The following is a 13,237-nucleotide window of genomic DNA, read 5'->3' as shown; positions in this document are numbered from 1 at the left end:
ACAGACAGACAGACACACACACACACACACACACACACACACACACACACACACACACACACAAACACGCACGGACACACACATACACACACACGCACGCACACGCACACACACACACGCAAATAAACACACCTTTGTCTGAGATCAGTGACAGGCTGTCTCAGAACTGTGATGAAACATGGAGCCCTCTCTGAGTCCCAGTTTCTACTCTCCAGTCTGCAGTAGCAGCAGAGCAGTTCTCCTTGGCTGGGTTTAATTACAGATGAAGGGATAATCCAGAGGCCAAGGGTCCGGCCAGAGGCTGGAAGAGCTGATGAGCAGTGTGTGTGTGCGTGTCCATGTGTGTGTGGCTGGGTGTGTGTGGCTGGGTGTATGTGGCTGAGTGTATGTGGCTGGGTTTGTGTGCGTATGTGTATGGCTGGGTGTGTGTGTGTGTGTGTGTGTGTGTGTGTGTGTGTGTGTGTGTGTGTGTGTGTGTGTGTGTGTGCGTGCGTGCGTGCGTGCGTGCGTGCGTGTGTGTGTGTGTGTGTGTGTGCGAGAGGAGTTGGGGATCGCTGACTCTGGGATATTGGAGAAAAGCAATCAGACGACGGACGACGGATACATCACCTGGTGATCTATGGCCAGTCGTAAAACACAATGGCACCCGGAGGTATACTACCCTGCTCTGCCCTGATAGCCTAATGACAAGGTGAGAGAGGAGGAATCCAATGTAGTTCTAGACAACTTTCAAGTTGAACTTAGTGTAGAGACTGTACACTGTTACAGTAGGAGCTTATAATGCCTTTCAGGCATATGGATATGGGAAATAGAGACTGCAGTTAGAAGACCTGCCAGCTGGAAGGAGACAACATGACTTCAAACTCATATATCATTTCAGAGTGACATTTTGATCAGTGCGGTGTGTGTGCATGTGTGCGAGCGTGTGTGCGTGTGTGCGTGTGTTTGCTCACACGGTAGTGAAGGTTTCCTGACTAATTGATGAGAAATGGATTGTCATGTGGCTTCCGAGAATGTTTTATAACAATTCCCAGAGTGACCCAACGGCTCAGAAATTCCAATTAATAAAGATAAGCTCTCTTTCTACAGACCTCATTCTCCTTTTAATTAAAACAAGGTGATTGAAGAGAGAAAAAACATCACACAGCTGAAGCAATATCAGAATCACCAATATCCCCATGAAAATTCAAATAACACTCTTCTACAGCGGAACCAAAACAATTCCAACTGAAAACATAAAAAACATGTTTAACACCAGATTAATGAGAATAAGGTAGGGCCTGAATGAATTGTGTTAAATAGGCCACCGTATCATTGGCTTCCAATGTTAGAGAACCAACCTTGAGTTGAAAAGGCAGGATTCTTGCCCATGCTGAATGAGAGAAACCACCTCACAAGCACAGCCGTGACTCCTCCAGAGGACTGGAAGACTACAGATCAAACCGAACCAACCACACCAGTGTCTCCTGACTTACATTTACGTCATTTAGCAGACGCTCTTATCCAGAGCGACTTACAGTAGTGAATGCATACATTTCATACATTATTTTTTGTACTGGCCCCCCGTGGGAATCGAAGCCACAACACTGGCATTGCACACACCATGCTGGTGTAACAGTGTAGGTTCCGTCTCTCTCTTCGCCCCAACCTGGGCTCGAACCAGGGACCCTTGCACACATCAACAACTGACACCCACGAAGCATCGTTACCCATCGCGCCCCTTGCAACGCAAGGGGAAACCCTACTTCAAGTCTCAGAGCGAGTGACGTCACTGATTGAAATGCTATTAGCGCACACCATCGCTAACTAACTAGCCATTTCACATCGGTTACACTCACCCCCCCTTTGACCTCCTCCTTTTCCGCAGCAACCAATGATCCGGGTCAACAGCATCAATGTAACAGTGTAGGTTCCGTCCCTCTCTTCGCCCCAACCCGGTCTCGAACCAGGGACGCTTGCACACATCAACAACTGACACCCCACGAAGCATCGTTACCCATCGCGCCACAAAAGCCACAGCCCTTGCAACGCAAGGGGAAACCCTACTTCAAGTCTCAGAGCGAGTGACGTCACTGATTGAAACGCTATTAGCGCACACCACCGCTAACTAACTAGCCATTTCACATCGGTTACACTCACCCCCCCTTTGACCTCCTCCTTTTCCGCAGCAACCAATGATCCGGGTCAACAGCATCAATGTAACAGTGTAGGTTCCGTCCCTCTCTTCGCCCCAACCCGGTCTCGAAACAGGGACGCTTGCAACACATCAACAACTGACACCCCACGAAGCATCGTTACCCATCGCGCCACAAAAGCCGCGGCCCTTGCAACGCAAGGGGAAACCCTACTTCAAGTCTCAGAGCGAGTGACGTCACTGATTGAAACGCTATTAGCGCACACCACCGCTAACTAACTAGCCATTTCACATCGGTTACACTCACCCCCCTTTTGACCTCCTCCTTTTCCGCAGCAACCAATGATCCGGGTCGCGGCACCAATGTAACAGTGTAGGTTCCGTCCCTCTCTTCGCCCCAACCCGGGCTCGAACCAGGGACCCTTGCACACATCAACAACTGACACCCCACAAAGCATCGTTACCCATCGTGCCACAAAAGCCGCGGCCCTTGCAACGCAAGGGGAAACCCTACTTCAAGTCTCAGAGCGAGTGACGTCACTGATTGAAATGCTATTAGCGCGCACCACCGCTAACTAACTAGCCATTTCACATCGGTTACACTGGCATTGCAAACACCATGCTCTACCATCTGAGCCACAGGGAGGCCAGACTTCATTTACTAAGTATTTTTTAGCTCCTAGTGGAGCAAAGGGCCTCATACTAGGGCCTCATACTAGAGAGCCTGCAATACATCTACTGACCTGGAGGGAAAGAAATCACTAGGTATTTCAATACATCTACTGACCTGGAGGGAAAGAAATCACTAGGTATTTCAATACATCTACTGACCTGGAGGGAAAGTAATCACTAGGTATTTCAATACATCTACTGACCTGGAGGGAAAGAAATCACTAGGTATTTCAAGACATCTAGACTGACCTGGAGGGAAAGTAATCACAAGGTGTTTCAAGACATCTACTGACCTGGAGGGAAAGAAATCACTAGGTATTTCAATACATCTACTGACCTGGAGGGAAAGAAATCACTAGGTATTTCAATACATCTACTGACCTGGAGGGAAAGAAATCACTAGGTATTTCAATACATCTACTGACCTGGAGGGAAAGAAATCACTAGGTATTTCAATACATCTACTGACCTGGAGGGAAAGTAATCACTAGGTATTTTAATACATCTACTGACCTGGAGGGAAAGAAATCACTAGGTATTTCAAGACATCTAGACTGACCTGGAGGGAAAGTAATCACAAGGTGTTTCAAGACATCTAGACTGACCTGGAGGGAAAGTAATCACTAGGTATTTCAAGACATCTAGACTGACCTGGAGGGAAAGTAATCACAAGGTGTTTCAAGACATCTAGACTGACCTGGAGGGAAAGTAATCACTAGGTATTCCAAGACATCAGACTGACTTGGAGGGAAAGAATTCACAAGGTGTTAACAAGACATTTAGACTGACCTGGAGGAACTGACCACTAGGTATTTCAAGTTGTATAGTAATAATGAAAGATCAGAAATCTGAAAAATCAGAAACTATCTATGGACAGAACACAAGACTCCAGATAATCTATGTATTGTGGGAAATCCCGTTTCTTGTTCTGAATCCCCTTGAGAAACCATTATTTTGAAAAGCTTGATGCCATCTACTAATTTGTCAATCCTGACAGTATGACACACCCATGACATGTGACAAATAACATAATGGATGGTACATGGATTATCGAACACAGAGACAAACAGCTATATGAATCTCTACTGTCTGACAGTTAAAACAGATGGACCGGATATAAAGATCCATTTGTCATCAATGGCCATTATGTGAGACAGTGATGAGTAGAGGGATTCTAACAAAGCAAGGACCATTTCCCTACAACAGGAGAATGACAAATCAATCAGAGATGGTTGATTATATGTATGGTAGAGGGGAAGAATGGGAGGGAAGGAGAGAAGGGGAGAGAGAGAGATGGAGAGAGACCCAACATTTGCCACTATAGGAAAAATGGACCACACAGTTATATGAATGAGAAATAAGAATACCCTTTGGGGGTTCTACAAATGGCCACACAGTTCAAAAAGGTTCCTCGAGGATCCCCTGTGTAAAGGTTCAAACTTGAACTTTTTTGTGATGGGAGAGGTTGAATTTGGAACATTTTTAATTATATAGAGTAGCCTTGTGTGTGGCGTTCAGATAGATATTTTTGGAAACCCGTTAGTGTAAATGTCATTCCTGTTCATCATGTTACGTTTCTACACTGCAAATGTCAATTTTCTCTAAATAGTTGTACATATTATATACTGTATTATAATATAATATTAACATTACAGATGAACAATACAACTGAACAGATGAACAGGAATCACCTTTACTCCCACGGGTGGCGTAAATAAAGCCACGCCCCTACTGAAAGCCACACCCTTACCAAGCCACACCTCCGGTCCAGGGTTCCTCCAGGAACCCCTCAGCTAACCAAAGGTGCAAATATTAACCATTAACTAACAAGGGTTCCTCATGTCATCACTAATTCTAAGAGTGTAGACTGTACTATCCCACATATTTCATGGAGCCGTGGCCATGTCATATCTGTTTCCTGAGTAAAGGGAGCCAATCAGAGCCTCTCCTGGCCCACACTGAGGTAGAGAGCAACACAGGAGTTCCATGTAGCTGTTTCCTGCAAGACTCCTTAGTGAAATTACCTGGCAGTGAAAAAGCCTTGATCTAGATCTAGTTCAAACTAATCCTCCTAATGCTAGAGAGGAAGTGAGCACTGAACTGAGCACATAAAGACAATACAGACTGGTGAGCCCTGGAATGATGGATTGATTCAATCATCAAGCAAAGGAAATCATTAGAATTGTTAATGTGATGACCTCATTCAGATTGCATTAATCAAGACATAAAAGGGAGAGTTCAGATAAAGGCTAATAAAAGCAGTTAAAAGCAGACAAATATACAACAGAATGTGTGTACATATATATATAAAATAATACACAGAAGAGTGAGTATTGATTTGGTAAATAGGGAAGAGACAGACCTCTGGAATGGAAATCAACAACTGAATAAATACAAAGATAAAAACGCTGAGGTAACACAGGGTCACATAAATGGGATAGAGGGATTTCAGGCGGGTTTTGTTCGGCCAATAATAGGGCCCCATGGAACAGTGCTACGGACGCTACTACAGCAGACTGTATTGATTTCAGCTGGGAGGAGATGTGCTGATTAAAATGACTGCCATTGTGTTTTGTTTTGGTCTGTGTGTGTGTGGGTGTGTGTGTGTATCCTCCACATTCTCCTTATTACATTACCAGGTAGTGTTGTCACCCACAGTGTATTACAGTGAGGACTACACTACTACACTCACACACTGTCTCTCCAAGGCCACTTTTAGTAATTGAATAACGGACTTGTAGGCAATTCAGTGGCTTGACGGTAAGCTATCGGACTCGGCGGCAGATATCACCCTCTCTTGTCTAGAACTGACCATATAGTCTAGCCTTTTCTATTCTGTTCCTCTATAAGTGACGCTACAATTGAAAAGCATCCATAATTAGCGTAATTAACTGAAATCAATGAACTATCACAAATACTACAAGCCAGTGTGTTTTTGAATTGGCTATAGGTCTAGTCATTGGCAGACAGAAATTATGCTCTCATTGATGCCTTCAAGTTTTCGCAATTCATCATACATTCAGCACCTCACCAACTTTTAACAAAGACTCATAAATCTTTTTTTGATCTCATCTCCTACACTACCTAATATATTTGAGCACCTCTTTGAGCACCTGTTTGAGTCTAATGCAGGGGTCTCCAAACCTGTTCCTGGAGAGCTACTGTCCTGTAGGTTTTTGCTCCAACCCCAGTTGTAACTAACCTGGTTGTTTATCAACCATCGGGTGTACTAGATTAGGGTTGGAGTGAAAACCTACAGGATGGTAGATCTCCAGAAACAAGGTTGGAGAGCCCTGGTCGAATTACTTTAATGTGTTTAATATCACATTTTCTGCTCAACTAAGCTGCTTTAAACATGCTGCATGATTAAGCAAAGGAATGGATTTGAACAGTCTGGTGGAGCTCTCACACGCACAGCCTTTAGAGACCAGGGTTGTGTAGTACTACTAGCTGACAAAAACTTTTCAGGCTCTTTTTAAATCCGAACTTTCCTCTTGTTTCTTGGCTGAAGTTCATGAAGTAGGCCAGAGTAGTGTCTCTACATTTTCCAGGACAAGGTTTGATCTTACGAGTTGGCTGATGGCGTCGATACAACGTATGTAGGCTACACACTCTCTCTGTCTTCTAAAACCAGTTAGTTTTTAGGTGGGTTTAAAAATCTGCCATTTTCAACATGACTACTATTATGGTTTATCTGTAAGAGTGCAAGAGGAGGTTCCGTTAAGAGATTTATAATAAATGCTTTGGGTACTATCACGTAGAGGGTTAAATGTAACCAACTATAGACTCAGATTCAGAACCCTAACCAATCACAGACACACATTAAGAACCCTAACCAAGCAGACACAGATTCAGCACTCTCTAACCAATTACAGACACACATTCAGAACCCTAACCAATCACATACACACATTCAGAACCCGAACCAATCAAAGACACAGATTCAACACCCTCTAACCAATTACAGACAGATATTCAGTTGGATATGGAACAGTTAACAGACTGACGGATCATCAGGCCTACAAATAGGACATATCCATCATTTTAATAATATTCCTATTTAAATGCATGAAGAAATGCTTTGCTGCAGGCTGTCCCATGCATTCAAATGGCAGGGCTTCTGGTTTAGGCTGATGTGCTGATATAACTCAGTGAGTTTCTCCAGTCTGGCATCTCACATAGATGGCGTTGTTGACATTTTGAGGGTTCTTCCTCCAACTAAGCCATTAAGTAGTGCATCACATTTGTCTTCTGAGGAAAAACCAATGTTGGGATATTTGTAATGGTCTTTCACCTAACCCCATATCCTAATGTATGATGCATTTATGTATGCAAAAAAGAGGTCACTCGCTGAAGGCAACGTATTCCACATTCTTGAAAAGAAAAGTAATTTTCCCTGTTTTCAAAGGAACAATTTCATACTTCTCTGCATTTCTTTGTTGTTGTTTTTTTCCCGTCAAAGTGGAGAGTGAAATATTGGTCTTATTCTTAAACACTGCCTTGAGTGCAACAACGCCTGAGTCTGTTTCAAAAATAAGTATTCTATCTAAAGGGATTACTTCAATGGCTGTTGCAGCTGTGGCTAGCTTAAGGAAAAGAAAATCCCAAAATAATATACCCCATTTCTGACTTGGCTGTAACGCGTGGGTGCAGGAATCAGGCGCAAAGAGCAGAGGGTGGGACGAATGCAATTTAATACAGGACTGAATACGGTCACGCCAAATACACTAGGCGCAAAACCCAGACCGGGCCAAAACAGAGCCCACTACAGTACTGCGTAAAAGCAAATAAACACATCCACAGGAGAAACAAGCCCGCACAACAGCAAGCGGGCATTTCCAGCTTAAATAGCTCCTAATCAAACCCCAACAAGGAACAGGTGAAAACAATCAGACCCAACCAACCGAAAAGGGAAAAAGGGATCAGTGGCCGCTAGTAGACCGGTGATGACGACCGCCAAGCACCGCCCGAACAGGAAGGGGAACCGCCTTCGGTGGGATTCGTGACATTGGCTGTATTGACCTTAATGTTTATAAAGAATTGAGGAGTCTTTCATGATTAGATTTTCAGTGAAATGAACAGCTATCACTAACTGATTATTGCGAGGATCCAGTAGCGTATGAGGCACTGACAGCAGAGAACACTAGAATGGATACGCATCGTGACTCAGACAAACTCTGCCCTTCCAACATGTTTTGAGCATGGTAAGAGTACATTAAGACTGCTGAGTCAGCCATTGGCTAGGATGTGTGCCAGAGAGTGTCATCTATGCTTCACAGAAAGTCTGGGCTGGAAAGGGGAAGGGAGACCAATGATACTGTAGTACTATTGTGGGGACGAACGCTTCACAGTCAAGGACTTCAACAGACTCTTATTTGTGTCCCCCGGAATACTACTTTGAAGTCTCCAAAACGACATGTACTGTACAGAGATCCCGGTCTAAATGCAGCCAAGTACACATGTTGGCAGTGAAAGAACACGTTAAGTGTATAATGATACGAAGCTCTAAAAATAGCCATGCATTGGAATGTTTATAATAGCCCTGTCCTTGTTTTCTTTTTCCAGTCCTATCGCATTATGCAACATGGACAGTTAGTCGACAGAAAGAGGATCGGCATGTGAAAGAGTCCAGGAGTATAAAGAGGCGTATTTAATTAAAGCTGCCACTATCAGCTCTGTCACCGGTCATAAAAGGCCCTTCTCTGAAGAGGAACAGTTATTTACACCTGATCTGTTGGCTCCATGTGGAGGTGGATAAAATATGCACAATCACACAGGAGAAAATCCCCTGCCTCCCGAGGGCCAGACTGGAGAGAAAGGGCATGTTCGACAGATCTTCTAGAATATAGTCAGCCCCATCTATCAACATGTTATCTATTCTCTAGCAGTCCATTTACATGTAATTCTTCCTGTGTCAAACACATCTAATGGTGGGCCTAGCTACCTATCTATGTGGTGTGTTGTGCACCAGTGTCAAATGTACTTCAGTTTGATAGAGTTGATTTTGATATCGAACCTCATGTGACGTCATTAAACATACAAAACATTTGCTTTCAAACATCATGTAATGTGTGCATTATCAAGAGCAGTGTTGGGGAGTAGTGAACTAGTAATTCAATCAGTTCAACTAGTAATTAAACAACATTTTGCAGTAGCTTGGTGGTAGATTAACTAAATTGAAATCTTAGTAGTCTTTTCAGTAGTTAATAACTTTTTTTGCCATGTAGCTAACTACTGGAATAACACACTGCTTTTTTGGCAAAAATAAAATATGGGTGAAGTAGGCAAGAATTTCCTTTCTTTTGACTTTGGAACATCATTTTTCAATGATAGGCTAAATAATACATTAACATCTGACTTCTTGCAATTTGAATTCTATGACATTTCAGATTTAGATATGCAAATTTTTCACGAAGTAGTTTGGATGTAGTGAACTACTTTTCAAAGTAACTTCAGTTAAAGGAGAATTTTGCCTTTACAACCAAATCTCAATGTTGTATGCAAATAGCATGTTACAGAATGTTACAGACACCTTTTTTGTGATTTCACTTGTTTTTGAGAAACGTACCCTAACCAGAAATTCACTTCCTCATCTTTGTTGTGCTGTACGGGGGCAAAAAAGTGAAAAATAAAGATTTAGTTGTAAAAAGCAAACTTGTCCTTTAAGTTAAAGCTGCAATATGTAACTTTTTGAGCGACCCTGACCAAATTCACATAGAATATTATATAGATCTGTCCTTCCAATTGAAAGCAAGTTTAAAAAAAATTGTATATCAATTCTATGTGTGCTACTTCCGTGCTTCCCATTCTTAAGTTTAGTTTTGTGCGTCTTTCAATTTTGTACACCAGCTTCAAACAGCAGAGTATACAGTATTTTGGGTTATTGTAATGGTTGTCCAAAGGAGTAGACCAAGGTGCAGCGTGGTATGTGTTCATCTTCATATTTATTTTAACTCTGAACACTTAAACAAAATAAATAACAATGGAAAACGACCGTCACGTCTTGCAGGCCTCACGAAGCAGTACAAAAATAAGATCCCACAACTCAAGGAGGGAAAAGGGCTGCCTAAGTATGGTTCCCAATCAGAGACAACGATAGGCAGCTGCCTCTGATTGGAAACCATACCTGGCCAAAACATAGAAATATAAACCATAGAATGCCCAACCCACACCCTGACCTAACAAAATAGAGAAATAAACCGTCTCTCTCAGGTCAGGGCGTGACAGTTATTGAAAATATATTTCACTGCATATTAGATATTAAATCCAGATAGCAGATGTTCTGAAAGAGCTGCAAAACCTGGACCCGTAGAAATCAACTGGGCTAGACAATCTGGACCCTCTCTTTCTAAAATGATCCGCCTCCATTGTTGCAACCCCTATTACCAGTATGTTCAACGTTTCTTTCGTATCGTCCGAGATCCCTAAAGATTGGAAAGCTGCCGCGGTCATCCCCCTCTTCAAAGGGGGTGACACTCCCAAATCAAAAGCTTTGATTTGGGAATTCTAAATTCCAACAGAACAAAGTGTATAAATCAATATCAAATATTTTAATGCCCTTGGACACGGGAAAAATGTGTCACCTTTTTTTGACACAAAAAAAGAGCTAAAAGATGTAAAAAGATCTGCATTAAAAAGCACAAAGCAATTATAAAGAATATTATATATTCAAGAAGTACTAAGATGAGATCAAGATTATGGTTCTGGGGCCTGCAATAAAAAAAATATTGTTTTAGGAGGGAATGTCTGCTCTTCTGTTATAGACCTATATCCATCCTGCCCTGCCTTTCTAAAGTCTTCGAAAGCCAAGTTAATAAACAGAGCACTGACCATTTCGAATCCCCATACCATCTCCGACTGCAATCCGGTTTCCGAGCTGGTCACTGGTGCACCTCAGCTACGCTCAAGGTACTAAACGATATCATAACCGCCATCGATAAAAGACAGTACTGTGCAGCCATCTTCATCAACTGGCCAAGGCTTTCGACTCTGTCAATCACCGTATTCTTATTGGCAGACTCAACAGCATTGGTTTCTCAAATGACTGCCTCGCCTGGTTCACCAACTACTTCTCAGACAGAGTTCAGTGTGTCAAATCAGAAGGCCTGTTGTCCGGACCTCTGGCAGTCTCTATGGGGGCACAACAGGGTTCAATTCTCGGGCCGACTCTTTTCTCTGTATATATCAACGATGTCGCTCTTTCTGCGGGTGATTCCCTGATCCACCGCTACGCAGACGACACCATTCTGTAAACATCTGGCCCTTCTTGGACACTGTGTTAACCTGTTGTGGTATAGGGGGCAGTATTTTCACGGCCGGATAAAAAACGTACCCGATTTAATCTGGTTACTACTCCTGCCCAGAAACTAGAATATGCATATAATTAGTAGATTTGGATAGAAAACGGCGAAAGAACATTTTGCAATATTCTGAGTACATAGCCCGGCCATCACGGCTAGCTAATTTGACACCCACCAAGTTTGGCCCTCACCAAACTCAGATTTACTATAAGAAAAATTGTATTACCTTTGCTGTTCTTTGTCAGAATGCACTCCCAGGACTTCTTCTTCAACAACAAATGTTGTTTTGGTTCCAAATAATCCATAGTTATATTCAAATACCTCCATTTTGTTCGTGCGTTCAGGTCAGTATCCGAAGGGTGACGCGCGAGCGCATTTCGTGACAAAAAAATTCAAAATATTCCATTACCGTACTTCGAAGCATGTCAAACGCTGTTTAAAATCAATTTTTATGCTATTTTTCTTGTAAAATAGCGATAATATTCCAACCGGGTGACGTTGTATTCATTCAAAGAGAGAAAGAAAAACATGGAGAATTCACATGAACGCGCATCTCCAGTGTCACTGTTCTCAGCCTGACCACTCACAAAATCTCCTGCTGTTTTTCGCCCAGAGACTGGAGAGACGTCATTCCACTTTCTGGCGCCTTCTGAGAGCCAATGGAAGCCTTAGAAAATGTCACGGTACAGCACAGATGCTGTATTTTCGATAGAGATGCCACAGAAGGAGAACAAATTCTCAGACAGGGCACTTCCTGTATGGAATCTTCTCAGGTTTTGGCCTGCCATATGAGTTCTGTTATACTCACAGACACCATTCAAACAGTTTTAGAAACTTTAGAGTGTTTTCTATCCAAATCTACTAATTATATGGATATTCTCGTTTCTGGGCAAGAGTAGTAACCAGTTTAAATCGGGTACGTTTTTTCATCCGGCCGTGCAAATACTGCCCCCTAGCCCCAACAGGTTAACGAAATAGCTCCCAACGAGCTTCAATGCCATACAACACTCCTTCCGTGGCCTCCAACTGCTCTTAAACGCTAGTAAAACCAAATGCATGCTTTTCATCCGTTCACTGCCCGCATCCGCCCGCCCGACTAGCATCACTACTCTGGACGGTTCTGACTTAGAATATGGGGACAACTACAAATACCTAGGTGTTTGCTTAGACTGTAAACTCTTCTTCCAGACTCATATTAAACATCTCCAATCCAAACTTAAATCTCGAATCGGCTTCCTATTTTGTAACAAAGCCTCCTTCACTCACGCCGCCAAACATACCCTCGTAAAACTGACTATCCTACCGATCCTCGACTTTGGCGATGTCATTTACAAAATAGCTTCCAATAATCTACTCAGCAAACTGGATGCAGTCTATCACAGTGCCATCCGTTTTGTCACCAAAGCCCCTTATACCACCCACCACTGCGACCAGTATGCTCTAGTCGGCTGGCCCTCGCTACATATTCCTCACCAGACCCACTGGCTCCAGGTCATCTATAAGTCTATGCTTGGTAAAGCTCCGCCTTATCTCAGCTCACTGGTCACGATAACAACACCCACCCGTAGCACACGCTCCAGCAGGTATATCTCACTGGTCATCCCAAAAACCAGCACCTTCCTTGGCCGCCTTTCCTTCCGCTGCCAATGACTGGAACGAATTGCAAAAATCGCTGAAGCTGGAGACTTATATTTCCCTCACTAACTTTAAACATCAGCTATCTGAGCAGCTAACCGATCACTGCAGCTGTACATAGTCCATCTGTAAATAGCCCACCCAATCTACCTACCTCATTCCCATACTGTTTTTATTTACTTTTCTGCTCTTTTGCACACCAGTATTTCTACTTGCACATCATCATCTGCTCATCTATCACTCCAGTGTTAATTTGCTAAACTGTAATTACTTCGCTACTATGGCCTATTTATTTCCTTACCTCCTCATACCATTTGCACACACTGTATATAGACTTTTTTTTTCTCTATTGTGTTATTGACTGTACGCTTGTTTATTCTATGTGTAACTCTGTGTTGTTGTTTGTGTCACACTGCTTTGCTTTATCTTGGTCAGGTCGCAGTTGTAAATGAGAACTTGTTCTCAACTAGCTTACCTGGTTAAATAAAGTTGAAAT

The sequence above is a fragment of the Salmo salar genome, chromosome ssa06, assembly GCF_905237065.1.
Source record: "Salmo salar chromosome ssa06, Ssal_v3.1, whole genome shotgun sequence".
In the NCBI taxonomy this organism is placed as follows: Eukaryota; Metazoa; Chordata; class Actinopteri; order Salmoniformes; family Salmonidae; genus Salmo; species Salmo salar.
Note: the sequence above shows the minus strand (reverse complement) of the source record.